This window comes from Myotis myotis, unplaced genomic scaffold (genome assembly GCF_014108235.1).
Source record: "Myotis myotis isolate mMyoMyo1 unplaced genomic scaffold, mMyoMyo1.p scaffold_m19_p_2, whole genome shotgun sequence".
Lineage (NCBI taxonomy): Eukaryota > Metazoa > Chordata > Mammalia > Chiroptera > Vespertilionidae > Myotis > Myotis myotis.
The window spans coordinates 73,224,420-73,244,831 of record NW_023416324.1 but is presented as its reverse complement, the minus strand read 5'-3'; positions in this window follow the sequence as shown (position 1 = coordinate 73,244,831).

Here is a 20,412-nt window from a genome sequence, read left to right as displayed (position 1 = left end):
AACTTTGGAAAAAAATGTGCTGAAACTAAGTGGATTTCCTGAGAATGGAAGAGCAGAATTATGAACAGGTTGGGTTTAAATGTCAACTTTGCTACTTCACCAACATCTTTTCCATTTCTTCATAGATAAATGGAGGGTAATTATACCCCCATCACCTGTCCTTGGGTCATTACAAGATTTAAATGAGATGTTGCAGATAAAGACATTTTCTTAGTATATGTCACATGAAAGCCTTCAGTAATGCTAGTAGCTGTGACAGTGTCTAGGAAAAGAAAGAAAGGGGAGGAAAGGTAGATAATGGCAAATCTCCCACGATTAAAATTTTACCATTTATAAGAAGGTGGAGCTGGTACCATTGTAATTTGTTAGTTATTAATAATAGAAAAGGAGCAAAGGGAAGGCCAGACATTATATACATTTCATTTAGGCAGCTTTACCAGGAAGCTTCAATTTCACGCTCCGCGGGAACCGCAGGCCCATTTCCCACAGATCACTGGGGGAAGGGCTCCAACAATGGGGAGAGAGATGCATGTGCAGGGAAGTTGGGATGATTAGAGAAGGTGTCTGTGGGTCACACCCGGGAGCAGAGACCATTGGCCAGAATGGGTGTTGCCACTGCAAGCTCACAAAAATCCAGGAAGATGTAATACCCTAAACAGAGGAGCTTGTGCTCTTGGCTCTTGGCTTGTGGGACTCTCATTCCTGCTTCCTCTCATTTGCCCATGTTTCCTCACAGCCATGCGGCCCTGGGCACACCCCACATGCAAATTAAGCTAGCCGATGCTGCATTGGACTGTGCTGACATGGAACGGAAACTCTGGGCACTGACTCTGATTCTAGCCCTCTTGAAGCTACCACTATACTTCCTCCATGACTGGGTGAAGGAAAACGGGACCTTGGAAACTCAGTGTTGTAATTCCACAGAAATACAGCTTTCTACAACATCTCATCATCCCATGCGAGTCTCAGAAACTATTTTTCTTGGGATATTGCAAGAGTCCCACTCCCATGAGCAACAGGTAGAAACAATGAGCTCTCCCTGAAGGGGAAAATAAGACATTTGGGGGACTAGCTATCTGAATCTGTGCCAGTAACCTGCCTTCTGATGTACACCCTTGCTTGCTGATAAACTCCATTCTTATCTGTGATGCCTGTCCTGCCTTACAGAACCTGTTTCCCAGAATACAGAGGCTATCAACCATGAACCATATACAACCCAGAGGGGCTGGTGCCATTGCTGGCAGGCCTCTGGGTGTGGTCTCACTTCTCCCATCCCAAGTCAGGAGGGCTGCAAAGCCCAAGAAGAGTTTGGAAGCCTGATCTGTATTTTGGGGACAAAGAAACTAAGAGTATAAAGGGAAGGCTTCGTCCATATTCATCACTCAGGATTGGGAGACTGACTCCCCTGAGTCACGGCACTAGTGCAATCTGCAATAAAGGCAAATTTTCTGAATATTCTCTGAGTGCCCAGCTAGTTAATTCTCCCGCACCACCTGGCAGCTTATCTGCAACATCCCCACTGGTAAGAGCATTAGCAATGCCCACCTCAACATGAAAGGTAGCTGGCTCCTTCTGTTTAAAATAAATGTGGGTTGAGACTTTATGAAATGCATTGGAAAGCCAACAAAAAAGTCCTGACCACCCAAGTAATTGTTTCCCTTAATGTTAGGGGAATAAGTGAGCTGGCACTGGTAAACACTTAAAAAAAAAAGTCAGCTCTAAGGTTTAGGTGTAGAATTAGCATTCCTATTTGATGGCAGATCCAAATAAGAAAATAATGGCGCACATCTCTACAGTTAGGGTGAGTGACAGTAATAGCCCCATTGTTCGATGTATAAATAGAAGTATGAGAGACATCTAAAGTATTCCACTTTAAATGACCAATTTCAGTGTTCAGGTCATCAGACTAAAATTTAAAATAAATCCACACACACCTTAGTACAGAGATTTCCATTTCAGAAGTGGCTATCTATACAACCTGCGAAGCTTCCCTTCCCTGAAATGTCTACGTTCATATTTCACAATCAAAATTTACTAGGAAAGTTGCCAGTTTATTCTCTGCAAGATTTTTGGAAGAGTTTGCTGGCACATTGTGTCCTATCTTGAGGTTTGCAAGAGGGAGAGGACAGTTTGACAAAGCCATGTCAAGGAAATGTTGTTCCACCAGCAAGCCAAAGGTCAGGCTGTAATTTAAGCAGCAGTTGGCCTGTCAAGGATAGAGCTCTCCCTGGTTTCATCTCACAAGCAGAGAGAAAATCAATCCCTTAGCAACCTTCACATAGAAGTTTAAGTCAGGACAAGAAAAAGTAAACTTGTTTTGCCTTTTTTTTTTTTTTCCTGGTTGGTCAGCAGACAGCGTTGTAATTGTTCTGTTGATGGCATAAGATTTTTCAATGTTATTTTTTTATTAGTAACATTAGAAATGTAATATTTTTTAATGTGCTTATTTTTCCTCCATGTTATCAAAACATATGGAAAACTGGGACTCTAAATGTGCACTTAGACCCCAGGAAACTCACCAGCAATGACTACCCAGATGTTGATTTTAAGGACTCCAAAGTTCAGAACAGCCCAAATGATTTGCATGCAAAAACAAAGTCTGCAACTGTTTGCATAAAAATAACTTTATAGCTAACCAGTTTATTTGATTAATAACTCATGGGCCTTGATGTAGGCACTTTGGAAAACACAGTCATAATTTCAATGTAACACGTGGGAGAGTTAGAGGGAAAACAGCTTAGTTCTCTAAGGCCCACCTCTGGTTCCTAGAATTGGAGTTAACTTAACTTTCAACTTTAACCCCACTGAAAAGAGTTTGCATTTTTGCCTATCATTTTATTATTAGAATTCTGTTTTGTTTTACATGCTATTGTTGTTTGAGCTGCTGTTATTTTAATATGCTATTTGCCTGACTATGCTGGGCAGCTTGATATTTAGCAATGTTATAACATTACTTAGGTTGTTTGACCTAAATTATAAAAATAATACATTACCTTTGCAAAGAAAATAATCTGAATAACACAAAAGTCAAATCAGTGAATCTAGTTATGTTGAATTCCATCTCATTTTAACCTCTCTACCACTATCACCACCACCTCCCCCATGGGCTTCTGCAGCCTCCTACCTCTCTCCCTGGCTCCTTTCATTCCCTGGGCTTCCTATTCTTGAGCATGGGGATGGAATCTAAAGCTCTTCCTGCTACCAACAAATCTTTACATAAACAGCTCTCCTTATTCCTTTCTCACCTCACTTCAGTCATACTCACTCCTTGTATTTCCCTGGCCTCATCCTTTGTCACTCACTCCTTGCCTGAAAGATCTTCCCACAGATACTGTATTTTTCCATGTATAAGATGCTATTTTTTTCTAAAATCCTTAGACTGAAAATCAAGGGGCATCTTATACATGGAAGTCAGCCGAGGAGGGAACTGCTTGGGTGCATAGCTGCCCATACCTTGTCAAACAGGCTTCCTCCAATCATGAGCCTTATCATTACTGATGTCAGCTGATGCTGTAATTGGAGATGGATGTGGAGAATGATCAGATGCAACAGGGACTGGAGCGTTCTGAGCCCATGAAGATGTCAAAAATAAAAAGATAAATACCGATAAGCGATTGTCTTACTCCGCAAAATTCAAACTCAATAATCAGCTATGCAAAAAAGCATGGAAATAGAGCTGCATAGGGACAATTTGGACCTCTTCCCACTGAGTGTATGATCAGACAGTGGAGAAAACAGGAAGAACAACTCCTTAAGATACCAAAAAAGAAGCAAGCCTTAAGAGGAAAACCAGCAAAATGGGCAAACTTGGAGCAGAGGCTTAAGACCTGGATTATGGAGCAGCACCAGAATGCCTTATGTGTGTCAACCAAGCTTATTCAATGTCAGGCAAGAATGTTTGTAAGCGAAATGAACATTGTTGATTTTACAGGAAAGACAAAATGGTGATTCAATTTCATGAGGAGAGAAGGGTTGGCCATGAGAACACGAACAAAGCGCAGAAAATGCCACCGGTTTATGAAGATGGTCTCACACATATAGACAGTGACTCAGAAGACAGAAGTGATACAATAGAAGTTGAAGAAATTGATATGTCTGGAACTAATAGTGCTGAAGACGAGAGCACTGATGCAACAGAGGCTGAATAAAGTGATATGCTGCATAATATCATAGTACTGGTATGTAAACATTACCCGTGGTAATATTAAATAAAAATGTGTTCTGTTTTATGTTTAAAATACTGATTTCTTAATTTGGGGTTGCAAAATTGGGGGACATTTTATACATGGGGCCATCTTATACATGAAAAAATATGGTATTTACTTGTTCTCTCGCTGCATTCAGGCCCCTTCTCAAAGAAGCCTGTTTATCTAAAATAACAGTCCCTGTCATTCCCTATTCTGTTGCTTAATGTTTTTCTAATATCATTCATTATGGAGTCTGAATTTTATAATTGTTTGTTACTTTCCTCATTCCTAGAATATGAATTCTTCAAGGGCCAGGACTTATCTGCAATTAGAGTTGACCCTTGAACAACACAAGTTTGCACTGCACAAGTTCACTTGTACCTGTATTTTTTTCAATAAGTACATGTACTGTTTTTGATCTGCAGATAGCAGTCCTCATATTCAGAGGGCCACTGTGTCCATTTTTTATGGGGCATTTCCATGTCCACGGATTTTGGTATCCAGGAGGAGGGGTGTCCCTGGAACCAATCCCCTGTGGATGCTGAGAGACAACTTAAATATTCATCAAGTCAACCTTATATACGGATTTTCCACTGCACAGGGTCCAGTCCCTAACCTCTGCGTTGCTCAAGGGTCAATTGTATATTCCCAGCGCTGGGATAGATAGCATCTGACAAGAAGGACATTGAATATTCACTGAATGAAATTCACTTGACAAAAGTAACTTGTATTAATACTTTAGGGTATATCCTTTCACATATTGTCTACATAAAAACAAACTATTTTTCAAAAACAAATAATTTTCAATAATACTGCTGTCACAATTTCTGTGTGTATGCAGGTGCATTGTCAAACACTCTTTACCAATAATTCCCGAAGCAGAAATTTCCAAGTCTCCTTATGGTCATTTCAGACTAAGTCTTCCATCTCTACTTATGATCCAACCTTGTTTTTTTTTTTTCCTTCGGACATGCTCCATGTCCTTTAATATTCAATTTCATCAACATCCATTGTCTCTTTTCTATCTTCCTGTTGATATGCTTAGACCTTTAAATCACTTCTATTTCATCACTTTTCTTCCTATAACTACAAGAACTTGAAACAGTACAGTCTACATTTTAGGTCCACTCTTTCCCACAGCTCAATTGCTTCATAGATCTCCCTAGAAGAATCTGCCTTCTGCCCATTGAATTCTGACAAAAATATTGTCCAAGCTCACCAATTACTTTCTAATTTATAAGAGCCTTTCCCAGTACAATTTCCTGTAATTCTGATGAGCATCTGAAAAATAGTTACTATGACAACCTTTCTCTGGCCTCATGGCATTGCACTGCCAAGATTACCAACTCCACCTCTTCGAAATGAGTATTCAGTTATCTTCAGGTCCTTTCACTCTTTTCCTGGAAAAGTAATAGAATCGGGCTATCAATATAAAAAAAAAAAAAACAACACACACACACACAACTTCTCCCACAATTTCCTGGTATTTGGAAATAGTTCTATTTTGTTATACCTCAAAAAAAAAACAAACAAGTATCAGATACTGGAACAAAACTATATGTGCAGTAACTATCCCATTTCTAATCCAATAGCATCAATTAAAATGAATATACACACACTCTCCAACCAGTGGTTCAAATGTGGGACTCTCTGCCACAGAAATAAAAGTGGCAATACGTAAGAAGTCTACATAAAAGGGTGTTTATTATGCCATTGCTTACAGTGGTTTAGAAAACTGGTAATAAATGTTCATCAGAGGATAAATGATTTGATAAATGATTGTACATCTACATCATGGTACAACTTGAATTCATGTTCTACCAGATTCTTCGATGGGATTATTGAATAAAAGAAGCAGGTTATAGAAAAGCTTGCATATGATAATGTAACTTCTGTAGAATGAAATAATTACCAACATACATTATTTATAGAATTATATGAATACAAAGAGAAAAATCAGATAACCTCTTATTAGATGTGAACATTAGATCATGGGTTACTCAAAGTATAAATAGCATCGAGAACAGTGGCTTTGATGTGATTCATGGAAAAAAGAGAGAAGAAGGAGGGAAACAAGCCTTCACCCCCAGAAAGCTACTTTTTAAAAAGGCACATAAATAAATGCATTCATCTATTACTATAAAAATAATAACAAACACTTAGATAGTTCATAATCTATACTAGGTGTGGGGGAGGAACCAAGTTTCCTCTACCCTCAAGTTTCATCTGACTGGTCTAATAGTTAAATAGACATGAGAAAGATTAGCAAGAGAAAATAACCAAATGCAATGCATACAAATGTACAGGAACCCAAGATACATGAGAGTCTGAGACCCTACCTGCAGGAGAGGCTCAGAGATAGCAATGGGGACTGAGGAATATAAGACATTTGGGCTGTGTATGGGGTAATGCTCCTTGGAGGCTTCAAAGGGTCATTACAGGATGAAAAGAACAGACATTTAGTAAATAGAAGTTGGTCCTGCCCTCTAGATAGCAGTTAAGGACAGGCTGAAACTTGTCTTAAGCCTGAAGCTAAAATTGTCTTTAGCTCAAAGAAATCTGCATACCACTGAGACTCGTCTTGGGGTGGGCCTATTCTGAACTCCCCTCACCACACTCACACACACACACACACACACACACACACACACACACAGGTATCATTTTACTGATGCACCCATTAAATTATTTAATCTCACACCAATGAGGTCAATTCTATTAAAAACCCTTTTTTTTATAGATGATGAAACTGAGATGCAGGGTCATTAGGGGACAAGCTAATGTCGCATAGCTAGAAAGTAGTGGTTTGAATTTGAACCTGGACAGTCTGGCCCCAGAGATCATATTCTTCACCATATACAATGACGCTTCTGAGGGCATGTGCAGTAAATAAATAAATAAAAAGTAAATAATAAAGGTAATTCTCAAAGTGGTAATTAAAATAAAAACATCGTTGTTAAATTGTGCATTTTACTAAACCAGGCTGATATTTTCCTTTATTTGAAACAATTGTATTTTTTAAAGTTTTGTATTTAACTATGTTTAATATAAGCTAATATCACTTTTCAATTCAGGACTGCTGTTCTGAAAGGATTAACTCCTCCTGGATTGTATCAGTTACACCTAAAATGAACTAGTCCCAATAGTCATCAAAAAAGCTGTCAAGAATCTCATTTCAAGAGCTGTTGATAGGAGAGATTAACTACTTACTGCGGGTACTTTTTAGATATGATTCTCTTCTTCAGTGAAATACAGATTATCTAAAAGGTCTTTTTGTCCAGGATAAAAATACTTCTTGTGATTAGTGGAAGCATCTACAATATGTTACCCTCCATTTGGTGAAGAGGGATCAAGGTGAAGGAAATATTACTCTCTGAAATTAAAATTAGTAGAAATCAACATCAATGACCATCTGAAGAAATGACCGGCTTAGTAAAGAGGAGAGCTTGGGGCTTACGGTCAGGGTTTGAGTTTGACTCTAGTTTGTGAAGCAGAGCCTGGGGTCCTCCCTGGGAGGACTTGCACAGGGAGTGACACCCTGAGGTTCTCATGTATTGAAGCATCTTGCAGAGCTCTATTTTTTTTTTTCTTCCTGAACTCACTTAAGCAGCAGTTTCTTCCTTACCAGAAGAAATTACTAGTTCATCTCAGCTTGAGGGACCTATCTTTCACTTTAAATTCATATACTAATATTCTGGTTTCCAAATCGGCTTTTTTGTGTGTGTGTTTGATCTAAATCAGTGATCCGAAATTTAATCACCTCTGAGTAAGTGGATAAATGGATATTTTGGACTTGCAGAGAGGAGAAAACTCCATTCCTGTGTCATCTCCTAGGCTGTGTCCTATATCCAGCCTTCTCCCCACAATTTAACATCTGTGAGATTCAAAGCCTCAGTGAAAGACCTTTGATCATGGAAAAGTCTGTCATTAATGATATGTCTTGATCTTGACATGCATCAAAATGCATATTCAAGCTTTAGAAGAGTGATGCCTAAGGTGATTCTAAATGATGGACTGGAAGAAAGACAAAATGAAGGATTCTTTCAATCTTAAATAAATTGAGTATGCATTTGAATGTCTAGAGGGGAGCTCTGATTGACAGACAAGATATATATTGGAACAGAGGTTAAAGGTGGTCAGAAAGGTTTCAGAATTGTCAATGTAGTGATTGTCACTAAAGCATTCAGCCAAAAGAGGCCACTAAGAGATGTGAAAAAGGGAAGGAAGCTAGTGGGTCAAGGACAGACTCTTCTGAAAGAAGATTTGGCAGGAGAAAGAAAGATGAATAGAAAAAAATAGTGCCTGCAATGAAATCTCCTGCTAAGTAAGAATGAGGGGGATTTTCAGGGTAATTGAAAGAATGAGTGGATTGACATTAAGTAAAAATCGATGGCTCTTAATTAATACCACCCACAGAACAGGGATAATAGGGATGTAAAATGGATGATTTACATAAAATATGATCAATCTTGGTTAGAATAAATTATACTTCTTTTTTAAAATATATTTTTATTGATTTCAGAGAGGAAGGAAGAGGGAGGAAGAGAGAGATAGAAACATCAATGATGAGAAGAAATCATTGATTGGCTGCCTCCTGCACACCCCCTACTGGGGATCAAGCCTGAAACCTGGGCATGTGCCCTTGACCGAATCAAACCCGGGACCCTTGAGTCTGCAGACCGACGCTACACCCACTGAGCCAAACCAGCTAAGGCTAAATTATACTTCTTAAAGATGGCCAGGGACACTGTGCTTTTTTAAAAAGAATTTCTAACTATTGAGTTTAAGAGAAGCACAACATATGAGCACAGAATAGGAGCTATTTACATCAGTTCAATAGCCTGCCTTCATAAATAAAGTAAGCTGCCATTACAAAAACATGGAACATTGGAGAGGTGGCCATGATCCAAAGGTCTGTTCACTGAAAGGCTCTTCACATCACAGACAGTTGCAGTAGCCTGGTCCTATGCCATCTGCCATGACTTCATTCTGCACACTGGGTTTTCTCCTACAACGGGAAATAACAGATCTGAAAATCTCAGCTTAGAAATCCAAGGGGAAAAAAATCACATTAAAAAAAATAAATGTAAAAAAATAAAAGAAAGGTTAGCCTACTTAAGAATAGAATCAGCATAGATATAAGATGTCAAAAATTTGTCATTTATATAATGGGAAAAACATAATTTAACTATTTACAAAATGGCAGAGTAGTGAGGGATTTAAGACATAGAAAAGAAAAATGAGTTTGAACACAAACAACTACAGTAAGCTTGTATATTAAGCACTCAGATAACAGTATGGAGATGGGATGCTGAGGTTATCTGAGCGGCCAGAACAAAGAACAGAGAAAAAGCATGCATTGCTTCCAGAATATATGATACTTTCCTCTTATGATAATCAAAAAAGGAAAAAGCAATGCTGAGCATTGAACTCCCTGGGAAAGGCAATATAAGGTAGAAAAGATGTAACCTCAGTGTATTGAGCAACCTTTTAGTGTTTTGTTAGTTTTGAGTCAGTTGTTGAAGACAATGAGAAAAGTTAAAATTTTAAAACACAGAGCTAGCTACTAAACTGACTTTTGGAATTGTTCTAACTAGTAAAGCTTAGAAACTATTTAGATAAGGAAATAAAAACCAGAATTAGATGAACTCAAATAGTAATTGATGACAAGGGAAATGATATTTATATTATGCCTTATTAATATATTATTTTATAGTTCATTATTCAGTAGCAGTGAGCTAGTAAGTATTTTCTTCACTGTAGTAAACAACCCAAAGAAGTGTTATAATATATCTATTAGCATTTTGCTAGCATAATATTATGTTAAAAAAAGGATACTGATGAATCAAAAGAGGTTGGTTGTTTTTTCATAATTTTTTATGGTTTGGGTTTTGTTGATTTTTTTACCTCCATAATCTTAGTTATTTAAGATTAAGTACTCACTTTACTTAACCCCTCTGTTACTACACTATCCCCACCCCTAATAATACCTACTGATAATTTCTAAATTTTAGGCACAGTTTTTGAGAAGGAAGTAACCAAGTAATAAGAACTATACTTAAGAATTCCTATTTCAAGAATTACACACTAGCACACAACCAAACAATATAATTCTAATTAATATTAAAAATACTGGGAAGCCTTGGCCAGTTTTGCTCAGTGGATAGAGCATCAACTCATGGACTGATGGGTCCCAAGTTCAATTCCAATCAAGGAAATGTAACTCAGTTGCATGCTCAATCCCTGATTCTGGTCAGGGACATGTGGGAGGCAACTAATCAATGTGTATTTCTCACATTGTTTCTCTCTCTCTGTCTCTCCCCCTCCCTTTCCTCTCTTTAGAAATCAATGGAAAACAAGAAACTAGAAACACCAATCAGAAAGGATATACGCACCCCTATGTTCATAGCAGCACAATTTACAAAAGCTAAGATTTGGAAACACTTAAGTGCCCATCAGCAGATGAATGGATTAAAACACTGTGGTACATCTACACAATGGAATACTATGCTACTGTAAAAAGGAAGGAACTCCTACCATTTGCAACAGCATGGATGGACCTGGAGAGCATTATGCTAAGTGAAATAAGTCAGTCAGAGAAAGATAAATATCACATGATCTTACTCATTTGTGGAATATAATGAACAACATAAACTGATGAACAAAAACAGATCCAGAGACAGAGAAGCATTGATCAGACTATCAAAGCTCAGAGGGAAGACAGGGGAGATTGGGGGCAGGAGGGGGAGAGATCAATCAAAGGACTTGCCTGCATGCATATAAGCACAACCAATGTACACAGACACTAGGGGGGGTGAGGGCATGAGTGGGGAGGTGGAGGGCAATAGGGGGATAAGGACACATATGTAATACCTTAATCAATAAAAAGAAAATGTAAAAAACAATCAATGGAAAAATATCCTCTGGTGAGGATTAACAACAACAAAAAATACTTACTGGGGAAAAATCCAACTATTTGTTATACATACAGAACAACTATTGTTGCAAGAAAACCACAATATAAGTCACAAGATGGAAAGGGCAACCAGAAAAAAACTCTCAGTCCAATAAAGGTCCAGCATTCATTTAAGTTAGTTTCCTCAGGAAATAGACTTAGAGATGGGATCACAGAACATGCAATCAGGAAATATCACCTATAAAGGGAGTGGTGAAGAAGGATTAGGTAGAAGGAAAAGATAACTATGATGCAATTTAGTCAGAATCTTCACTTAATCCCATCAGAAACTTAATCCTGAAATAGCTCTTTAGAGTTGTCCAAATTGAGGGGGTAAGGACTTGAAACCACTGCATTGAGCAGTCATTGGACCTAATGACTGGGAGGGTCAAGGTGGCCCTCTTTGAATCTAAGGCAATTCCTGAGAGGAACTCAGATGTGAACAGTCTGCAGACAACACTTCCAGCAGCCAAGGGAATGTGTGCCTCGGTCATTTTTTAGTGGCAGATAGCTACGTTCACTTAGTCCACCCCTGTGCCTCTTGGACCAACTAGCTTTGATTAAGTGCAGTGTATCTTCAAATTGCTCCTACAGGATTTATATTAGTCTCTTTTCCTGGAGAATCTTGTAAGAGGGAGTTTAGTAGAATTAAATACGTTTCCTGCTGCTATAGCTTATCTCGGGCCAAAATTAATATGCATCATCTTCCTGGTTGATCCCCTCAGTAGATGATGTCATATTAAGGTCCCAGGGTTACTGAACTGTGAGACATTTGGCAATAGCATTAACTGGAGGAGTGGAATCCATGCTGTTGGGCTAATGTACAGCCTTAATCTATATTGCCCTGAAGTGTTCTGTTTATACACACTTGTGCTAATGTTCACACCATCCATGAGAAAGCCTGGTGAATATCAACTCGCTGAGTCATTTTGTCTACTTGCTTGTATAGTGCCTCTTTCACAGTGGAGGATCTCTGATGGGTGTTGCCATCTGATACAAAGATTCTCACACATCCTACCCTTCTTCCATAGATCGATGCACATGCCTCTTCCTCAGATTTTCCTGTACCTAGTTTTTCTCTTTCAAGGCTTCTGACCAATGATGAAACCGTTTACTGCTGCCTATAAACCCATGTATTCATTTCCCTCCTACAAAACATGGATGAGCCAATGAACTGATGAACTGCCCAAAGCTTTTTTCTTCACCATTGTCTTTCAGTGTCACCACTGAGCGAAGCTTTAGTACACAAGCAGTCTATTTTTGGTTTGAACCCCCATGCCAAAAAAAAAAAGCAAAACAAAAACATTTGTGACTCAAAGTTGGCCTTGTTCTCCTCTAGCAGCTGGTTATCAGAGACCTTGCATATGACCCATAAGCACTAGCTGAGGGAGAGCAGGCCATGATAGTAAGGGATGGTATGGTAGTGTGCATTACCTTCTGATGTAACTTATGTGTGCCCTCTTTGCCTGTCTGTGCCCAATTTTGCATTAAAGATACCTGTGCTGGGAGATCTTAGCATCTTCCATGTTGATATAGATTGCTGCTCAATGCATAATTTTATAATCTGGTAAGTCTACAGGTCCACATGGTGATTTTCTATGGGCTTCCCTGAAACTTCACATGCACTTTGTTGTTGTTGTTTTCCCTCCAGCACAGTTCTCTCTAATGCCATGGGGTTTTCTGTGTCCTATCACCCGCATGGTAGGGATACCATATCATAGCTATACCCAGTGTAAAGCCCTTTCCACCTCTAGGCTCCACTTAAGTTCAGAGCCTTCTGTGTCACTTGGTAAATTGATTGAAGTACCTCTGAGTGTTAAATATGCTTCCTCCATCACTGTGAAGAGGTCTATCTTTCCTGCTTTGTGATGACAGGTATAATATACACCTAATAAATATACCACATCTGCACAGTTGCAAACAGGCCACTTGTTTAAGTAGTGGTGGTATACTGTGACCTTCCAAGATCTTTTGGACTTTTGTAAGGGCCAGTGTGGTGAATTGAATAGGGGTATGATGAAAACAATAATCTTTGAATCCTTTTGGTCACTAAGTGTGGCAGTAATCTCTTCCAATATGTAATGTGTCTTTTTATGTACTGTTTTGACTTGTGTGGACAAAGGAGGGGGTTAGTTTTAGAGGCTTTATATTGGCCTTCCCCACTGTGGCAGATTTTACTCTATAGACCAAATGATTAGTACAATGGCTCTGCCAATTACCAAATATAAACATACCTATTATATATTTGGGTACTGGGAAAATAAATACTGGGTGTGTCTGTGGACTCAGGGAATTTCCTGTGACTTGAACCTGTGCCAGGACTCTATTTATTACCTAGAATCCCCATAGTTCACCATTTTTTCAAAATAATCACAGTCATTTCTCTCTTCCTAGTGTATGGTTACTTTGAGACAGTCTAGAACCCATACTCTTGAGAGCCTGGCCAATGGGCTATTGATGTAAAGACTAAGTTATAGAAGGCAAGGGATCTCAATATTTTTATTAGAATGGCTGCCCTTAGTCTCCTGATCATCCTTTCTTTATTTCTTTTGATTGTATATACTGAGTAATACTCATACTGGCTGACCATCTCCTTTGCCCTCAGAAAGTTTATATTCTGATAACCATCTTTATAGCTTTCTGCTGTTCAGGTTTCCATGGCTGCCACTCTAACCGCATAGCTCCTTATGATAATTGCACCCACCTCATTTATAATAGTTAAGCACTGCTACCTGGCCTCTTGTTTTAAAATTCTATCATCTCCATTACAAAGGGAGCCTAGTTCTTTAACAGTATCTCCTTTATATCAACCTGTGGACAGCTACCACTGGTCTTCTCAAGGATGCAGATGCTTCTCTCAGAAGATCATTCCTTGTTGCTTTGGAGAATAGAGTACATTGTGGGCCCTTCTATGGAACATAGTCAGTTGATGGATTCTCTGGTCTTGTATAGTGTAAGTGCATTCTGGAATACCCACTATTGTGTGCCTTTTGATCCCTTCTTCTACCATCCTCAGCAACAATAATGGGACCGTTATTTTATTTCCTGAGACCATCACTTTCTTGAAACTTCCAAAAGCCATTCTATAAGCATGTTAGCACTGTCTTGGCACCCCTGTGTTAAGGGGAAATGTTCACTTTGATCAAGCACTCTGAAAATGCAATCTCAGGTGCATTCTCCTGGCTCGTCCTGGTATATGATAACTCCATCTTGCAGTTCCTTCAGAGTATGGACCAGCAGATCAGCATTTTCCCAGTAAAGTAATGTTTGACTTACTTAATTCTAGTTAATTTTCTGGTGGCCAAGGGGAACTCTGTGGGCAGATACTGACGGGGCACACCTTGTCTCAAAAAGCAGAAGTCTTTGCATTGTCTTCAAATAAAGAAGAAGCGGCACTATTATTGAACATGAAAAATGGGCCACTTCTACAGGCCCAAGGGATTCAGAACTATCTAAAGATTCAGGAGTCTGAGTGCATTGACCCATATGTTTCCATCCCAAGTCTCATGTTGCCACTCCTTTCTAGTCAGGGCCCTTACTTGGCATAGCAGACTTTTTGAGATTTATCATTTAACTTTCTCTAGGACATAGTTGCTCATATAATAACATCCTGAGTCTGATCTTCAGTTTTTCTACCTCTTTCTACATAAGAATCTTTGTATATATTGTCAAGGAAGTTGCCTGGCAATTACTCTTGCCTTAAACTGATTAATCTCCCTCATCCTTACATCTCCAGTGTTGATAGCCCCCAATAACAGCCATGTAATCTTATAAACCCTACTTCCCTGGAACCTCTCAAATGCCTGAAAATATATATGTGTGTGTATATATATATATATATATATATATATATATATATATATATATATATATATATATATATAACTTACACTGGTATCCTATCCTAGTTCACCACTGGTGAAAGTTTTTATAATACACTACTACCTTCCAGGAGTTCTCAGTATTCTATCTATATGGAGGAATAGAGACCCTGTTGTTGGCAGGCTGTCAGATGATCTAATTCTAAATCTCATTTAGAGTTTGTGTTCTAGGACCACTCCTGGCACTCAGTGTCTTAAATTGGTTTCCTGAGAAACAGACACTGACATGGAAATCTGTATTCAGATTATTAATTGGGGTGTGCTCTCAGAAACACCTGTAACAGAATGAGGAAAGCAGGATTGCCCAGAGAGAAAAGTTGGAACTAGATGTAATTGTAACAGAGGCCTCAGGTGATCTCACATGAAGCTCTGAAGCTAAGATGGTCCAACAGAGATGTCCCTAAATAGAGGCAAGGGAACCCCGAATTATAGTTCCACATTGACGATGTATTGCATGTGGCTTGCCTCTGGAGTGAGGGTGCAATATTAAGTAAAACTACTTTTTTTGGCTGAGGGCAATTCTTGGGATAAGAATCAGATGTGAACTGTCAGCCAGCACCAGTCTTCAGCCAATGGAGAAATAAGGGCTCCATAGCTCAAGAGTGAATCTTGGTAGCAAAGCAGGGCATTCACTATGACATCAAAGCAGCAGGTGACATCCTGCAATAAAGAAAACCAGGTCATCTGTACTAACTGTGCCTCAGACGGATGCCTCTGCCCCAAAGAACTTTCACATTCAAATTCTATTAGAGATCCCTCATAGTCAATCAATGAGGCAGAACTGCCTTCACCTTCACCTTTTCAAAGAAAGCTACCACTAGCTTTCCAGAGTAGGGTATATTTTCTTCTGTAGCAAGTTTATTCTGTAGTAATTGGAGTTAGAATGGCATAACTCTGCTTGAAACAACGGATCTGAACACATCTTTATATACTTTGAGTAGCTACACACTATGTTGCAGATCTAGTTAACATCCATGCTTCCTCTGATCTGGGAGACATAATACATTCCAGGGGTTCTGGTAGAGTTGTAAGCCTTTAGCAAGCCAATTGCTCCACATAATTAAATGTAGTTTGCGGAGAGTTCTGCCTGAAAATCAGAGTGAAGCAGCATGACATATGGCCTGGCTGTCAAATTTAAAAGGATATTTGTAGAAAGAAGTGTGCCTATCCGGAGGCAATTGGCCATAAAGCCCATGAAAAGAAAATTCTGGAAGAGTTTCAAGGTTAAAACTCAGTGCTGAAGAGTATTAATGCAGAGTAAAACTCAGATGATCCAGAGTATTAATGTGGAAAACTCTCTCTTCCTCTTCTATCACCTTTTTATTCCCTCCTTGTGAATCTACATAAGCTTCATATGCCTATTCTGTGAGTTGAGATTGTGAAATCTGGAGTACTACTCCAAAATGAAAGGGGAAGAAGAGCCAAGTTTTCAACTCAAGGTTTAGTAAGTGCTTATTTGCAATGAAAAATAACTAATGATAACTCAGAGAAGTGAAGATAAAAACAGAAGTATCCCACTTATATTTAATGCAGATATTTTCACTCATATAGGAATGTGCTTATTATGCTTCTTTGATTAAAAAAAAACACACCAAAAACTTGCAAAATTTTAAGTGAGAACTCTTAAGGACAAATGAGTTTTACTAATTTGTTGCAAGGGGGTTTACACCTCTTGTACAGTGTAAGCTTTGAATCCCCTACTTCTTTTCTCTCAGTATGTTTTTTTTGTTTTGTTTTGTTTTATTTGTTTGTTTTTTACTCTCAGTACTTTTATAGTACTTGTAAGGAAAAAAGTGAAGCTCCTAACTAGAATTTCCTCAACCTCATGTCACTAATCATCTTTCCCACCAGTTATAATAAATGAGAGTTCCTCCATCTTTATATTGTCAACTGATGGTCTACATCTCAACACCTACAAAATTCTCAAAAACTGTACTCAGGAATATGCCTTTTCTTTTCATGCTCAAGTGTCTTCTCTCTCATCACTGGAAACTGTCAATCAGCAAGTTAGCATGGGCTATTTGCACTGTGCTAGCTACTTCTTCATTTTTAACTTACACAATTCTTCCGTTCACATAGTTTCCACACATAGTTTCCACTCTCACCACTGACATGATTTTTGTTGATATTATGGATAATTTCCATGATGCTAAATCATCTTTTCTGAACTTTGTAGATGTTTTCACTGTTGACTAAGGCCTACCTCTTTGACTTTTGCGGCAATAGGAGCTTTTGATCTTTCCCTTTCTTATCTGGCCACTCTTCTTCCTAATCAACGATTGACACTCTTCAAGATTTCCCCTAGTCCCTTTTCCCACTTTATTTTTACTATCTTCTTAAGTGAGCTCACAGCCATGTCTTGGATAGCTATTGATGCATAAAATATAAATAAAATACCAGTGGCATACATCTCGCAATGCATCTAGCTAATCTAGACTGAACTGGACTTGGTTTGGTTTCAATCTCCAAGTTGGATCCAGGTCGGTGCATATCTTCATATTCCTTGGATCAGCAGCTCTCTGAGGCTGGTGAAAGGCCATAAGACAACAGGGGAAGCTCAACTAACTGCATAAGCACATTTCCAGCCTTTGACTCTATCCTATTTGTTAACATGCCATGGATTAAGGCAAGTCATATGGCAAGCCCTAAGACTTGGAACAAGGAAATCAATTCTTTTCATGGCAGTGAGGACGGGAGGTAGAGGTTTTATGAATAGTGATATAATCTTCTATCTTAGTTAGTTGACTAACTAGGGGCCTGGTGCATGAAATTCGTGCACAGGGGTGGGGGTTGGGGGGGTCCCTCAGCCTGACCTTCACCCTCTCCAATCTGGGAGCCCTCAGGGAAGCCCTCTCCAATCCGGAGTTTCTGTCTGTCTTTGCAATCATATGAGTGAATTGTCTGAGACCCCAACCCAGTATGGTTTGGTGCTCACAGAATAATAGAGGTCTTTTTTTTTTTTTCTTTGCTCCATTGGTGGAGATTTCCTAGAAGTTGCAGGATATCTTCCTTTTAATTTTCCCTCGACATTCTGACTTTACTTATGTCTCTTACCTATGCTTTCCCTCCATTCCCCACCCACAGCAGAAAATTGCTCCAGGCTCACTTTGCTCTAGTGTCTAGGTCACAGCAGTTCTCAACCTGTGGGGTTGCCAACAATGAAAATACATACTGCATATCAGATATTTACATTATGACTCATAACAGTAGCAAAATTACAGTTATGAAGTAGCAACGAAAATAGTTTTATGGTTGGGGGGTCACCACAACATGAGGAACTGTATTAAAGGGTCATGGCATTAGGAAGATTGAGAACCACTGAGATCCAGCAACACATCTGCCACCAGCATTCCTGGTGCTCCCCGCACTCTTGGTTTCCAATTCCGGTCCAGGAAACCAAGAGGACTGAAACCAAAAGGACTGGGAGCCTCAGCCACCCCCAGGCTGGGCTGACAGGACTGGACACTCTGCTGGCCACAGAGAGCTGTCTGACCAATGGCTGATTCTGGCTGATTCTGTGGGGGTGGAACTTCCTCCTCCTTGCTGTTAGTCTCCATAGCAGTGATGAGGAAGCTGGGGCAACCGAGGGAGTCAAGCTCCCCAAGCTGCCCACTCTCCATCTGCTCTCCTGCACTGCCAAACACCCCAAGCCACCCTCTCTTTGCCCACTCTCCCACCCTGCCCTCGGCTGCTCAGTACCTGTGTGAATGCGCACTGCCCACAGGCCTGCCATCTTTGTCAGGTCAATTTGAGTACTCACTCCTGATTGGCTGTGGGTGTCATGGAGGGATGGTCACTTTACATATTTGTCTATCATTATAGATGACTCTCAATATTTAAACCTCCAGCTCATAAATTCCTCTTAACTCAGCTTATATATGCAATTGTCTATTTGACAATTCCCATTGATTTTCCCACAGATTCTTCAACATTTGCATATTCATAATTATCTTCCTTGTCAGCTTTCATCCTTCTTCATTATTCTCTATCTCAATGAACAACATAGCTATTCACCAAGTTGCATGATCAAGATAACCAGGAGTATCCTTAATACCTCCTTTTTCTTAACTGCTTCCAAGAAAATATAATTCCTCAAAAATTTAAACCCATTTTAGCCCCTGCCGCCCAATTTTTTTAACCTCCATACCCACATAAAATTTCAAGCTACCACCATCTCTTGACTGCACTATCACAATAGCCTCTGGAAAGTTTAACTTCACATCAACTTTGTCTCACCAAACTCAAATCCATTTAAACAATGTACCTTCTATTTTTTCTAAAAGGAATCATTTCAATTGATTCTGCCCATTGACAATACACATACACACTTTTAAATCATTTAAATAACTTCAATAGCTTCTCTTGTGCCTCTTTCTTTGTTTTGTTTTGTGTCCCATCTATGCTAATCTTTCTTTTGTTTTTCTAAAAAGCTCATGACCTTTACACACACTGTTCTATCTTTTAGAATGACTGTTTTTTCCTTTTTCAACTATTTATTCATCCTTCACAAATCATCTCATATATAATTTCATAGCATTCTACACTTCTTCAAGACTCTTAGAAAAATTGTGACTAAATTACCAATTGTGTTGTTTATTTACCTTGTTTCCTCCCCTCACACACACACACTTGCACTCTTCTTCTAGAAATAGAATGTTAGGTGTATGTGGACAAAGGCCATTTTTGCATGTTTCATTTCTATATCTCTGGCATTCAGTCCTAGAGCAGTTTCTGGTACTTAATAAATTATGAGTAAATATTTATTGATTTATTGAGTAATTAAAAATCCTAGGTCATCACAGGACATTAGTGATAGAATGATCCTTAAAGGACATTAGAGTAATCTCCTTTAACCCTTAACCTTTAGCTTGAATTATCATTCTTCCTCAATGTATTCCTAGGAGATTAAAGAAACATCCCAATTTTATTAAATTGGATAGTTTTTTATCATATACTAGAGGCCCAGTGCATAAAAATTCATGCATTGGAGGGGGGGGTCCCTCAGCCCGGCCTGTCCCTCTCTCACAGTCCGGGAGCCCTTAGAGGCAGGAGGCGACCCAGTGATCAGGGGAAGGTGATGCCCCATCACACCTCTGCTGCTGCCACTGCCAGCAGCACAAGCTTTGGCCAGCCCTGCTTACCTGTACCTCGGGCGGCCCTGGGCAGCTGGGCAGCCACCATCTGAAGCTTGCCTGCACCTCGGGCCAGCCCTGAGCAGCTGGGGGACAAGGGGACTGGGGGACTGTGGAGGCAGGCATATGGAGTGGCCAGGCCCGCTTGGAGGTGGGCCCAGCCTTGCCATGTGCCTGCCGCCCCAGCGGGGCTGAGTGGACTAGGTGCTGCCATCTTGTGACTGTGGGTGCTGCCATCTTTGAGGGTGTGGCAGTCA